The sequence below is a fragment of the Balaenoptera physalus genome (genome assembly GCF_965194825.1).
Source record: "Balaenoptera physalus genome assembly, chromosome: 9".
Lineage (NCBI taxonomy): Eukaryota > Metazoa > Chordata > Mammalia > Artiodactyla > Balaenopteridae > Balaenoptera > Balaenoptera physalus.
The window spans coordinates 91578734-91591535 of record NC_138888.1 but is presented as its reverse complement, the minus strand read 5'-3'; the positions used below and the strand labels follow the sequence as shown (position 1 = coordinate 91591535).

The window sequence follows — 12802 nt, the reverse complement described above, 5'->3', positions numbered from 1 at the left end:
CATCCAAAAACAACAGAATACACTTTCTTCGCAAGTGCTCATGGAACATTCTCCAGGATAGATCATATCTTGGGTCACAAATCAAGCCTTGGTAAATTTAAGAAAATTGAAATCATATCAAGTATCTTTTCCGACCACAACTCTATGAGACTAGATATCAATTACAGGAAAAAATCTGTAAAAAAACAAACACATAGAGGCTAAACAATACACTACTAAATAACCAAGAGATGGCTGAAGAAATCAAAGAGAAAATCAAAAAATACCTAGAAACAAATCACAATAAAACGCGATGACCCAAAACCTATGAGATGCACCAAAAGCAGTTCTAAGAGGGAAGTTTATAGCAATACAATCCTAAATTAAGAAACAAGAAACATCTCAAATAAACAACCTAACCTTACACCTAAAGCAATTAGAGAAAGAAGAACAAAAAAATTCCAAAGTTAGCATAAGGAAAGAAATCATAAAGATCAGATCAGAAATAAATGAAAAAGAAATGAAGGAAACAATAGCAAAGATCCATAACACTAAAAGCTGTTTCTTTGAGAAGATAAACAAAATTAATAAACCATTAGCCAGACTCATCAAGAAAAAAAGGGAGAAGACTCAAATCAATAGAATTACAAATGAAAAAGGAGAAGTAACAACTGACACTGCAGAAATACAAAGGATCATGAGAGATTACTACAAGCAACTATATGCCAATAAAATGGACAACCTTGAAGAAATGGACACATTCTTAGAAAAGCACAACCTTCTGAGACTGAACCAGGAAGAAATACAAAATATAAACAGACCAATCACAAGCACTGAATTTGAGACTGAGATTAAAAATCTTCCAACAAACAAAAGCCCAGGACCAGATGGCTTCACAGGCAAATTCTATCAAACATTTAGAGAAGACCTAACACCTATCCTTCTCAAACTCTTCCAAAATACAGCAGAGGGAAGAACACTCCCAAACTCATTCTATGAGTCCACCATCACCCTGATACCAAAACCAGACAAAGATGTCACAAAGAAAGAAAACTACAGGCCAATATCACTGATGAACATAGATGCAAAAATCCTCAACAAAATACTTGCAAACAGAATCCAACAGCACATTAAAAGGATCATACACCATGATCAAGTGGGGTTTATCCCAGGAATGCAAGGATTCTTCAGTATACGCAAACCAATCAATGTGATAAACCATATTAACAAATTGAAGGAGAAAAACAATATGATCATCTCAATCGATGCAGAAAAAGCTTTTGACAAAATTCAACACCTATTTATGATAAAAACCCACCAGAAAGTAGGCATAGACGGAACTTACCTCAACATAATAAAAGCCATATATGACAAACCCACAGCCAACATCGTTCTCAATGGGGAAAAACTGAAACCATTTCCTCTTAGATCAGGAACAAGACAAGGTTGCCCACTCTCACCACTATTATTCAACATAGTTTTGGAAGTTTTAGCCACAGCAATCAGTGAAGAAAAAGAAATAAAAGGAATCCAAATTGGAAAAGAAGAAGTAAAGCTGTCACTGTTTGCAGATGACATGATATTATACATAGAGAATCCTAAAGATGTTACCAGAAAACTACTAGAGCTAATCAATGAATTTGGTAAAGTAGCAGGATACAAAATGAATGCACAGAAATCTCTTGTATTCCTATACACTAATGATGAAAAATCTGAAAGAGAAATTATGGAAACACTCCCATTTACCATTGCAACAAAAAGAATAAAATACCTAGGAATAAAGCTACATAAAGAGACAAAAGACCTGTACGTAGAAAACTATAAGACACTGATGAAAGAAATTAAAGATGATAGAAACAGATGGAGAGATATACCAAGTCGTTGGATTAGAAGAAGCAACATTTTGAAAATGACTATACTACCCTAAGCAATCTACAGATTCAATGCAATCCCTATCAAACTACCAATGGCATTTTTCACAGAACTGGAACAAAAAATTTCACGATTTGTATGGAAACACAAAAGACTCCACGTACCCAAAGCAATCTTGAGAAAGAAATATGGAGCTGGAGGTATCAGGCTCCCTGACTTCAGACTATACTACAAAGCTACAGTAATCAAGACAGTTTGGTACTGGCACAAAAACAGAAATATAGATCAATGGAACAGGATAGAAAGCCCAGAGATAAACTCACGCACATATGGTCATCTTATTTTTGATAAAGGAGGCAAGAATTTACAATGGAGAAAAGACAGCCTCTTCAATAAGTGGTGCTGGGAAAAATGGACAGCAACATGTACAAAAATGAAATTAGAACACTCCCTAAAACCACACAAAAATAAACTCAAAATGGATTAAAGACCTAAATGTAAGGCCAGACACTATCAAACTCTTAGAGGAAAACATAGGCAGAACACTCTATGACATCAGTCACAGCAACATCCTTTTTGACCCACCTCCTAGAGAAATGGGAAAAAAAACAAAAATAAACAAATGGGACCTAATGAAACTTAAAAGCTTTTGCACAACAAAGGAAACCATAAAGAAGACAAAAAGACAACCCTCGAATGGAAGAAAATATTTGCAAATGAAGCAACTGACAAAGAAATAATCTCCAAAATTTACAAGCAGGTCATGCAGCTCAATATCAGAAAACAAACAACCCAATCCAAAAATGGGCAGAAGACCTAAATAGACATGTCTCCAAAGAAGATACACAGATTGCCAACAAACACATGAAAGAATGTTCAACATCATTAATCACTAGAGAAATGCAAATCAAAACTACAATGAGGTATCACCTCATACCAGTCAGACTGGCCATTATCAAAAACTCTACAAACTATAAATGCTGGAGAGGGTGTGGAGAAAAGGGAACCCTTTTGCACTGTTGGTGGGAACGTAAACTGATACAGCCACTATGGAGAACAATATGGAGGTTCCTTAAAAAACTAAAAATAGAACTACCATACTACCCAGCAATCCCACTACTGGGCATATACCCTGAGAAAACCATAATTCAAAAAGAGTCATGTACCAAAATGTTCACTGCAGCTCTATTTACAATAGCCAGGACATGGAAGCAACTTAAGTGTCCATCGACAGATGAATGGATAAAGAAGATGTGGCACCAATGGAATATTACTCAGCCATAAAAATAAACGAAATGGAGTTATTTGTAGTGAGGTGGATGGACCTAGAGTCTGTTATACAGAGTGAAGTAAGTCAGAAAGAGAAAAACAAATACCGTATTCTAACACATATATATGGAATCTAAAAATCTTTTTTAAAGTGGTTCTGAAGAACCTAGGGGCAGGATAGGAATAAAGACGCAGACATAGAGAATGGACTTGAGGACACAGGGAGGGGGAAGAATAAGCTGGGATGAAGTGAGAGTGTGGCATGGGCTTATATATACTACCAAATGTAAAATAGATAGCTAGTGGGAAGCAGCGGCATAGCACTGGGAGATCAGCTCAGTGCTTTGTGACCACCTAGAGGGGTGGGATAGGGAGGGTGGGAGGGAGATGCAAGAGGGAGGAGATATGGGGATATATGTATATGTATAACTGATTCACTTTGTTATACAGCAGAGACTAATACGCCATTGTAAAGCAATTTTACGCCATTAAAGATGTTAAAAAAGATAGTATATGAGCCTCTTCTGAGAACAACTTTTTTATAGTTTGGGGAGTTTTTGAGCCATGTAAATATTCACATATTAAAAACTGAAATTATATCAAAGGGGATGAAAAAACCCTAATCTTTAATTCAATCAGAAAAAACTGAACACAATTTTATACTACTGTGATAACACAAACACTCATTTTATAAAAAGGTTATTCAAATAAGTCTTCAACATATTTCTCAGACTATATACCCTTCATGAGATATTTTTCTCAGGGTGAAGGAAAACAAAAACAACATGAACATTACTTAGCAGGTTTGTTGTTGGTTCTTAAAGTTATTTTTGTGTGTGTGTCTATTGTAGGATAAAGCAAGTGAGTAAATATTGGTGGTATTAGGATTCAAGTTTCTCATTGTGGGAAAAGCAGTATATAAATATGGAATGGGGAAGGTCAGGACCCCTGAGGTCTGGATTTGAAGCGGAGTTACCAGCATGAACTCATGATTTTAAAAATATATACATTCCTAGCTCTGTCCACTGAAGAGGCCCAGAAGCAATGTTATCCAGAGGTAATGAACATACTAGTGCCAAGACCTTGGTTTCAAAGCACTGTTCATCACTGAAAAGAAGGAATGTTCCCTGGAAAAATGGCTGATTCCAGATCAGAAACAGAGAATGTACAAGGTGAGCCTGGAACATCTTATGTCAGAAAGCAAAGAAAGTGTGCAGAGAATGGTAAGTACAGGTCAAAAGGAAAAGCAGCAAGCATGAAGGGCCAAATATGGGACAATTTGGGAATTTTAAAAACTGAAAAAAAGAAAACAAATTGGATTTTAAACCTTCTGTGGGTCCATAGAGATACTAAAAAAGGGGGTCTTTTCTTCACAAAAGAATGCCAGCTAATAAATGAAGAAGGAATAATAAAATTAGGAAATCACTATTTTGCAGTCTCCAATGTGGCTCAGACAACGATCGTCAATGCATGCTAAAACCACTGGGTGAAATGTGCTGGGGAGTGTAATATTCACACGGTACCAAGATGCTATCCCAGAGATTACTTATTAATCATTTAGGAAAAAGCATACCTTTAAAATGAAAAAAAAAAAATTGGCAGACATCCCCTGATGATTAGTGATGCTGAGCATATTTTCATGTGCCTGTGGACCATCTGCGTTTCCTCTTTGGAAAAATGTCTTTTCAATTCTTCTGCCCGTTTTCTAATCAGGTTGTTTGTTTTTTTGATGTCGAATCATATGAGCTGTTTATATATGTTGGATATTAATCCCTTATCGATCATATCATTTGAAACTATTTTCTCCCATTCAGTAAGTTGTCTTTTTGTTTTGTCGACGGTTTCCTTTGCTGTGCAAAAGCTTTTAAGTTTAATTAGGTCCCAGTGTATTTTATTTCATAATATACTGTTTCGAATGTAGGGATTGTTTTCCATTTGGTAAAGATAAAGATTGTGGCTTTTATGAATTCTTTTCTCTCTCTGCAGAACCAACTTACAGTAATGGTATTACAGGTAGTCAACCCCATAAAAACCCACCACAGGAAGCGAATTGAAAAGTAGACACAAGTAAACCAAAGAAGAAAGCAAACTGAAACAATTCATGCATATGGACAAGAACCTTTGCTTTTTAATCCTTTTTTCTCATGTGATAATTAGCACAAGGCTTTTTATATGACAGGGGCTTGTCATAGTTTAAGGTCCAGCCAAGTAACTGTGGGTTACTAAGACTGACTCAGAAATAGGGCAATGTGGGGATAAAGTTCCCTGAACATGGAACAAGACAGAAAAGCACTTGATAATTAGGGCTAGAATTCCTAATTAGGAATAGAGCTCCCAGTGATAGATGCTACATCCCAAAGTGTGGGCCGACAGTGGGGATGGTAAATACCTGGTGTCATTCTGCCCCTCCTTTTTCAACACCCACTGTAGACATCTTTTTTTTTTCTTGGCCATGTCACGCGGCTTGTGGGATCTTAGTTCCCCGACCAGGGATTGAACTGGGGCCCTTGGCAGTGAAAGCATGGAGTCCTAACCACTGGACTGCCAGGGAATTCCTAGACATCAGTTTTTCATCACCGTATTTTCCCCTATTGGGTTGGAATGGGTTGGAATTTGTCTCAAACCAGTGCTCAAAGTCACCACCAACAATCAATTGAAAATACATTTCACAGGAATAAGAACTACAGTTTTAAAGTTCTTGTTTCAGATGAAGGCTAGAATTGCAAGCAGAGGAAGGGCCGTATCCCCACAGCTTTGAGAGGAAGCTTGCCAGGCTGGCAGCCAGGCAGGGATGAAAAATGCTCAACAGCCGTTAAATTAGAAAGTGAACTAAAGTTTGGAGGAGCAGCAAAAAATAATTTCCTTCTACATTGCAGCGTGTAGCATATATGACAAGCATACAGGTTGCAAACTAAGCAAGAACAAGAGGGCTGCCCCGCTTCATAGCGGCAAGTTGCTGATGGAGATATCATAAAGCCAGTCTGAACCAGATGGCTACAAAGGTGTTATTTCAGGGTTTTCACGGGGCTGCTAGGATCTGCTAACCTGTGGTGTTTGAAATAAATTCAAGAGAATTCTTGATTATGGCTTCCCTGACTCCTTTATAAATAACACTCTTTGAAATTCGACCATTATCAATTTTTTTTCAAAACTAAGCTTTTAGGTGCAAAAAAAGGATATACCATAAAGTGGTTTGAAATTATATGTAAAATAACATGTTTTCAAGAAATGTTTGTGCATTATTTTTTGTTTGCAAAATATTTTTTATTGCAAACATCCTAGCTAATTATCTTTCCTAGTTATTCAGGGTTTGGCTTACACTTATATTACATATGTGAAAAACAAGACAGAGAGATAAGTTCAACCTGAGTTAACTAAAATTTGCATGCTTCTTAGCCAATGGAAATTAAAATAACTTGCCCAAATTATACAGTAAATCAATCATCTGGACATGATGAAAAACCTTCAGCCTCTGAAGCTCCAGCTCATTTCACTGAACCATTCTGTCTTTCATAAGGATATTATGACTTTGTATATATTGATTTTTTTTCTTGAAAGAGTAAAGTCTCCCTTTCAAATTCCATAGTAAAGTGTTTATTTATCAAAACTAGAATTGTTGAGTATTTAGGAAATAAGGATATCATTTGTTTGTTCTGCATCTCTATCTCCTATACTCCCAACATCACCATCTCTTTCTCCATAGCTTATAAATATAAATTTGCCCAAGAGTCTTCAACTTTAGGAAATCTCCTGACTCTGTGACTTCATCTATGTATTACTTTATTACTCCTTTTCTTTTCAGTCAAACTTTTTGACAGAGTGGTCTGTATTCACTGTCTTCCTTCTGGCACTACCCAATCACTCCTCAATCCACTGAAATTTACTCTTTCCCAACCAATCAACTGATATGTTCTATTAAAGTGTATCAATAGATCTTATTCAACTTGCATAACTGAAAAGTATACCAACTGCTGTACAACATAGCACCTGTAGTGTGGTACTGCAATGTGCACTTAAAATTTTGTTAATAGAGTAGATCTCATGCTAAGTGTTTTTACCACAAAAAAATTAAAAGGGACACAGAGAAACTTTTGGAGGTGACAGATATGTCTATTATCATAATAGAAGCGATGTCTTTGCAGGTGTATGCATATGCCAAACCCAACAGTGTGCATTAACTATGTGAAATTTTTTGTATATATTATACTTCAATATTTTTTTTAAAAAGTGTATCAATAGCCTCAGTTATCCCCAACTCCAAAGGGCACTTTAAGAATTTATCTCTCAGGATCGACTGATGCATCTGACTTTGTTGAATTCTCTCTTTCTCCCTATTTTGGCCCCTGTCCATTCCTTCCTTATCGCTTTCATGAACTCCTCCTGCTTTGTCTCTTTTCTAAATGTTGGAGTTTCTGAGTTCCATCCTTGGTTCACTGTTTTTTTCATGACAGAGCTTCTCTTTGGACTGTCATCTACTCTCAGGATTTTAACTATTTCTGTATCCTAGTGATTTCCAAAACTAAATCTCTATCCATGACCTTTTCTCCAGGTTTCAGACTCCTATTTACAAATACCTGTTAGACATTTCCAATCTTGTGAGATCCACAGGCTAATATGCAAAGAACATTTTACCCTCAATCCTGTTCCTTTCATATTCCCTGTCATTTAATAAATCAACATTTACCAAATCTTAAACCTGAGAGTTTGCTAGTCTTCCATATTCAATTAATCAACAAGTTCCTTCAGTTATAACTCCTAAGCTTTTATTAATCTTGTCTTCTCTGCATCTACTATCTCCAACATAGTTTAGTTTCTGATAATTTTAATTCTGTTCTACTTGAGTTTCTTGTTTCTAGTCTTGACTTCTTCAAATTTATCCACTGCACCAAAGCCATAATAACCTGTGTGAAACAAAAGCTGACAATCATTCTTCTTCTTACAGCCTCCAAAGCTCTCCTATGTCAGAATAAAGTCCAAGCTTATAAAAGTGGCTACAAAGACCTTCATAACCCAGCTTTCATTACCAAAATGTTTATAGTTTCCCATTCACATAGAACTTTATTAAGCCTTGACTGTTGGCTCTGTCTGGAACATTCTTCTGGTCTCTACCCAAGGCAGTTATTAGTACTATTCACCACCATTTCTAAGTATTCTCCTCCTGTTCCATAGTAGGATAGCATTCCCTACTTCCTTGAAGTTAACCATGATCATGTGACTTGCTTTGACCAATGAAAGGTGAGTAAAAGCAATGTGTGTCACATCTAAGCAGAAGCTTTTAGGACCAGATGTGCGATTTTCCATCTCCCTTCCTTCTGCCATGGCAACTAGCTACATTCCAGGGAGTGGAGTATATGTCAGCTTCAGTCCCTGAATCAGGGCAGTATCCTGAGATGGACATGAAGTATAAAGGAGAAATAAACCTGTGTTGTTTGCTTTAAGCCCTTAAGAATTTTGAGATATTTATTACTGCAGCATTTTCTAAGCTATCCTGACACACACATCTTATTCTAATCTTTTGATCTGGCTAATTATTACACATGCTTCCAATTTTACTTGGTTGTTGCCTCCTTTCAGAAAGTTTTTTTTTTTTTTAATTTCTAAGGTTTCCTCAACTGTAAAATGGGGATAATAGGGCTGCTATAGGATTAGAAAGGTTAATTTACATAGAATATTTAAATGGTAAGTATCTAGATATTGGCTTAATAAAATGTGCCTTTTTAAGTGGTTGCTATTATGAAATGACTATGTCAGTTCACTGATTCCCATCTTTCCATTTTGCATTAAATTCATATGTATAACTCATATCCTTTATAAAAGATCAAGCTAGCCAATATCTTTCCCCAAATAGCTCTCTTCGTCAAAATACCAACATTATAATTGCCAGTTTGGGGACTGGAAATGTCCAGAATAAAGAAGGAGAGGGTGCAGACACCATAGCCAAGCTTCAGCATCGGTGAGTGGTCAGGGTGTTCATGTGATCAATGTCTCTGAGCTTCATTTTCCTCAACTGTAATATAAAAATAGTAATATGTAAAGTTTTGTTTGTTTTGGTTTGGTTTTGGTTGGGGGGGCTGCTTTTTAGGATTGAAGTAAACAACACACAGAAAGAGATAAGGAGTTTAGCATCCTATCTGGCACAGAGTGATGTCACAACATGCAATTCTCATTCCTAGTTGCTATTATGCTCATCATCTGTCATCTCGAATCCTAAAGAAAGTTTGTCCTCCTGGAACTATGATTAGGTTGTAACTGTGCCTTGCCTCTGCTACAATTTCCAGGACTAGAAGCTCCCTGAGGGCAGGTATTCCCACTGCATTACATTTATCAAGAATGCTGAATATAGGGCTCAGTAAATATTTATTGAATTTATTGAATCAAATGTCTTGCTTAATAACCCAAACCCATACGATGAGTCATTGTCTTGAGGACAGAGGTGGGGCTACATTTGGTGATGACACAAATCCCGGTCCTCTCACAGTGGGGAGACAGCCGCCTTGGCGTGCTATTTGTCTAGGAAATTGCCCCTCCATCTGAATTGCTGGAGTTGCCACCTACGATGTTAGTGATTATTCACAAACACTAAGCACACATCTGTATCAAGAGAATGATGGGTGTGTCTTCTGGACAGTGAGATACCAACTACCTTATCTGCAAGCTTCAGTTGACTGAAGAATTCGAAACACTTGGGAGTTGAACTCTCTGCTCCTGTTTTCACACGGCGGCCTCGACATTGTGCCCATGCAGCCACACACACAAAGTGCCGGAAAGTACTTGTGGAGCACTACAGGAAAGCAACCCGTGCAGTGACTGACAAAAGACTATATTATAAAATGAGAAATTCTGTCACTCACTATAGAAAACCTCATGGAAACAATTAGCATTGACATTTGAGAATTTGGGAACCTGGCTATAAAAGCATAATGTATTTTGTCTGCACTTCATGCTTTGATCAACGTTCAGCAGAGAATGGGAGCTCTAAAACAATCTATAGAAACATAAGAACCTGCAAAACAACCACAACCAGGAGGAAAAATAAGAGAAAACTTCTCAGAATATTGGATGCGGTAAAATAAGCCACACAGAAAAATTCATCAATAGCTTCCGATGAACTAGTATTAAAGGGAATTCATGATTCTTTTTCCCAGCCACATGGTTCAGATAAAGAGACCCCTAGGACTAAGGTCACATGAATATCATGACAGTCAAGTGCAAAAGAGACAATTTGTCCTTTTTGATGTGATGCCTGACTTGTTCAAGTTTGCCCTCTGGATGCTATAATCATTGCAGGGATCTCAAATGATCACAGGAAGGGAAAACCAGAGGCCTTCATCCTACACAGGAAACATATGCCATTTGGCAGGACACTGGCCCCTCAGGCCACACCAGCACTTTCGGGCTGTGACCGCCAGCGACAGGGCTGTCGGCTCCATGTGATCTTCGTGTTTTGCCTCAATGTGCAAATGCACTAGTCTCCTTCCTACCTGATCACACACAGGTTCCAATTAAAGCAGCTGAAATGAAGACTTTGGATTTAATGGAAATGTTTTTATTAGCCAAAATAAATACATTCATACAGTAATTTTTGAAAGTACATTATTTTTGGTCTAGTTTGCATTTTGCTTATTTTGTCAGGCACAAGAAAAACTCTGGCCAAAAAAAGAAGTATTCAAAAAGAAAACGTGGAGGGAAAAGCAACAGTTACAAGAATATTTTGTTCAGACCTCTTCCTGAAACTTTATTTGGAAACTCATTTTAGAAAACATAACACATAATCTACTAAGAATTTTTAAAGTGACTGGGAAGTTTTATTCTTAGTCCCAATGTTCTGACCAAAACTTTCTCTTCTGGCTCTAATGGCCAAATTCTGCACTGACAAATGCTTTTCTATCCACAGCCTCTCTGGATTTCATGGTAGATAAAGTTATTCCAAGATTTTAGAAATTGGATGACTTTTTGGTTCATTATGATTCTGTGACAAATGAGATTCTGTGAAGAGAGCAGTGAACTATCTAATTTCTCCAGTGACTTTTTTTTTCTGGCCCAAACAATTAATTAAATTTTGTTGACATAGAAACGTTGGTTGCTTACTTGTATTGCTTAGTGTGTCAGAATGAACAAAGAAGAAAAAAAGCTGGACTTTGAAATTACCCTGGGGATTGAGTTCTGACTCAATGTCTCACCAGTTGCATGAAAGCTACATAACAACTCTGAAATCTAGTTTTCTTTCCTTTCCTTCCCTCCCCTCCCCTCCCCTACATTTTCCTCCTCTTTCCTTTCCTTCTTCCTTCCTTCCTTCCTTCTTTTCCCTTCTTTCCTTCCCTCCCTTTCTCTTTTTCTTCCTCCCTCTCTCCCTTCCTTCCTTTCTTCCTCTTTCTCTTTCCTTCCCTGTCTGTCTAGCTATTTATCTATCTATTATCTACCATCTATTTATCGAGAACTATCTACATCAAAGGATCATAACCATATGAGAAGCACTTTGAACAGTGCCTGGAACATAGTAGGTCCTCCATAAACATCAGTTTCTGTTCGTTTCACCATTTTGCCATCTGAGCAAACCCAGTGTGTTGACGTGTGGAACATTCAAGTAGCCTGCTCACACTTTGGTGTGTATCAGAATCACCTGGAAGTCTTGTTAAACCCGGATCCTTAGGTCCCACCCCTAGAAATTCTAGTCCAGCAGGTCTCGGGGTAGCCCTGAGAATTTGTACTTCTAACAAATGCCCAGGTGATATTAATGCTGCTGGCCCATGGACGTACTGTGAGTGTCACGGACTGTTCTAACAGATGGCAAACATGTTGCTTCTTGAAACCGTGGGTTAAATCCATTTCACCTGCCTTGACTAATCAAGGTGGTTCTAAAAATTGCATGGGGATTTCCCTGGTGGCACAGTGGTTGAGAATCCGCCTGCCCATGCAGGGAACACGGGTTCGAGCCCTGGTCCGGGAAGATCCCACATGCTGCGGAGCAACTAAGCCCGTGCACCACAACTACTGAGCCTGCACTCTAGAGCCCACGAGCCACAACTACTGAGTCTGCGTGCCACAATTACTGAAGCCCATGCTCCACAACAAGAGAAGCCACTTCAATGAGAAACCCACGCACCACAACAAAGAGTAGCCCCCGCTCGCCGCAACTAGAGAAAGCCCGCGTGCAGCAACGCAGACCCAACGCAGCCAAAAAAAAAAAAGACTTGCGTGTCCTCCAAGAGGCGTGTAGCCTAAACAAGAAGATGTTTGCCCGAGTTGTTTTCTAGGAACTTGGAGTCAGCTGTGTCCAGTTTGAGCTGAGCTGGTTAAGACTGGATAGGTCCACTTACCCCCGAACTGGGCATGCACGAGTGTTCGGTGACCTTTTGACATCAAAGGGCCACAAACTCCACCCTCAGAGCAACGTGCAGAGGGCCGGTAGACCTGCAGACCTCAGCATCTGAGCATTTTGGCTTGCTGTGCACCGGGCAAAAGGAACCTGGCTGGGTAAAAATCTCTTGGGCCAACTCCAATTGATCGGTGTGCTCTGTTAGAAGATTCTGAGGCCATATCAAGCCTGGGTGAGATTGTGGTTTATTTATTTATTTATTTATTTATTCATTCATTTATTCATTTATTTAAGTATAGTTGATTCACAACATCATGTTAAGTGAGATTGTGTTTTTGGAGTGCAGAGTGTGTAACGTCCCCAGCT

General features: G+C 38.2%; 1 long non-coding RNA gene across 1 annotated transcript in view; it reads left to right on the top strand.

Moving 5' to 3' along the window:
* Positions 1 to 12299, top strand: part of LOC309666665 — a 123126-nt gene extending 110827 nt beyond the window's left edge. Inside the window, exon 3 of the long non-coding RNA XR_014267218.1 lies at positions 4137 to 12299. This is a non-coding gene — a long non-coding RNA (uncharacterized lncRNA). The remainder of the gene's footprint in view (positions 1 to 4136) is intronic.
* The last annotated feature ends 503 nt before the right edge of the window (positions 12300 to 12802 follow it).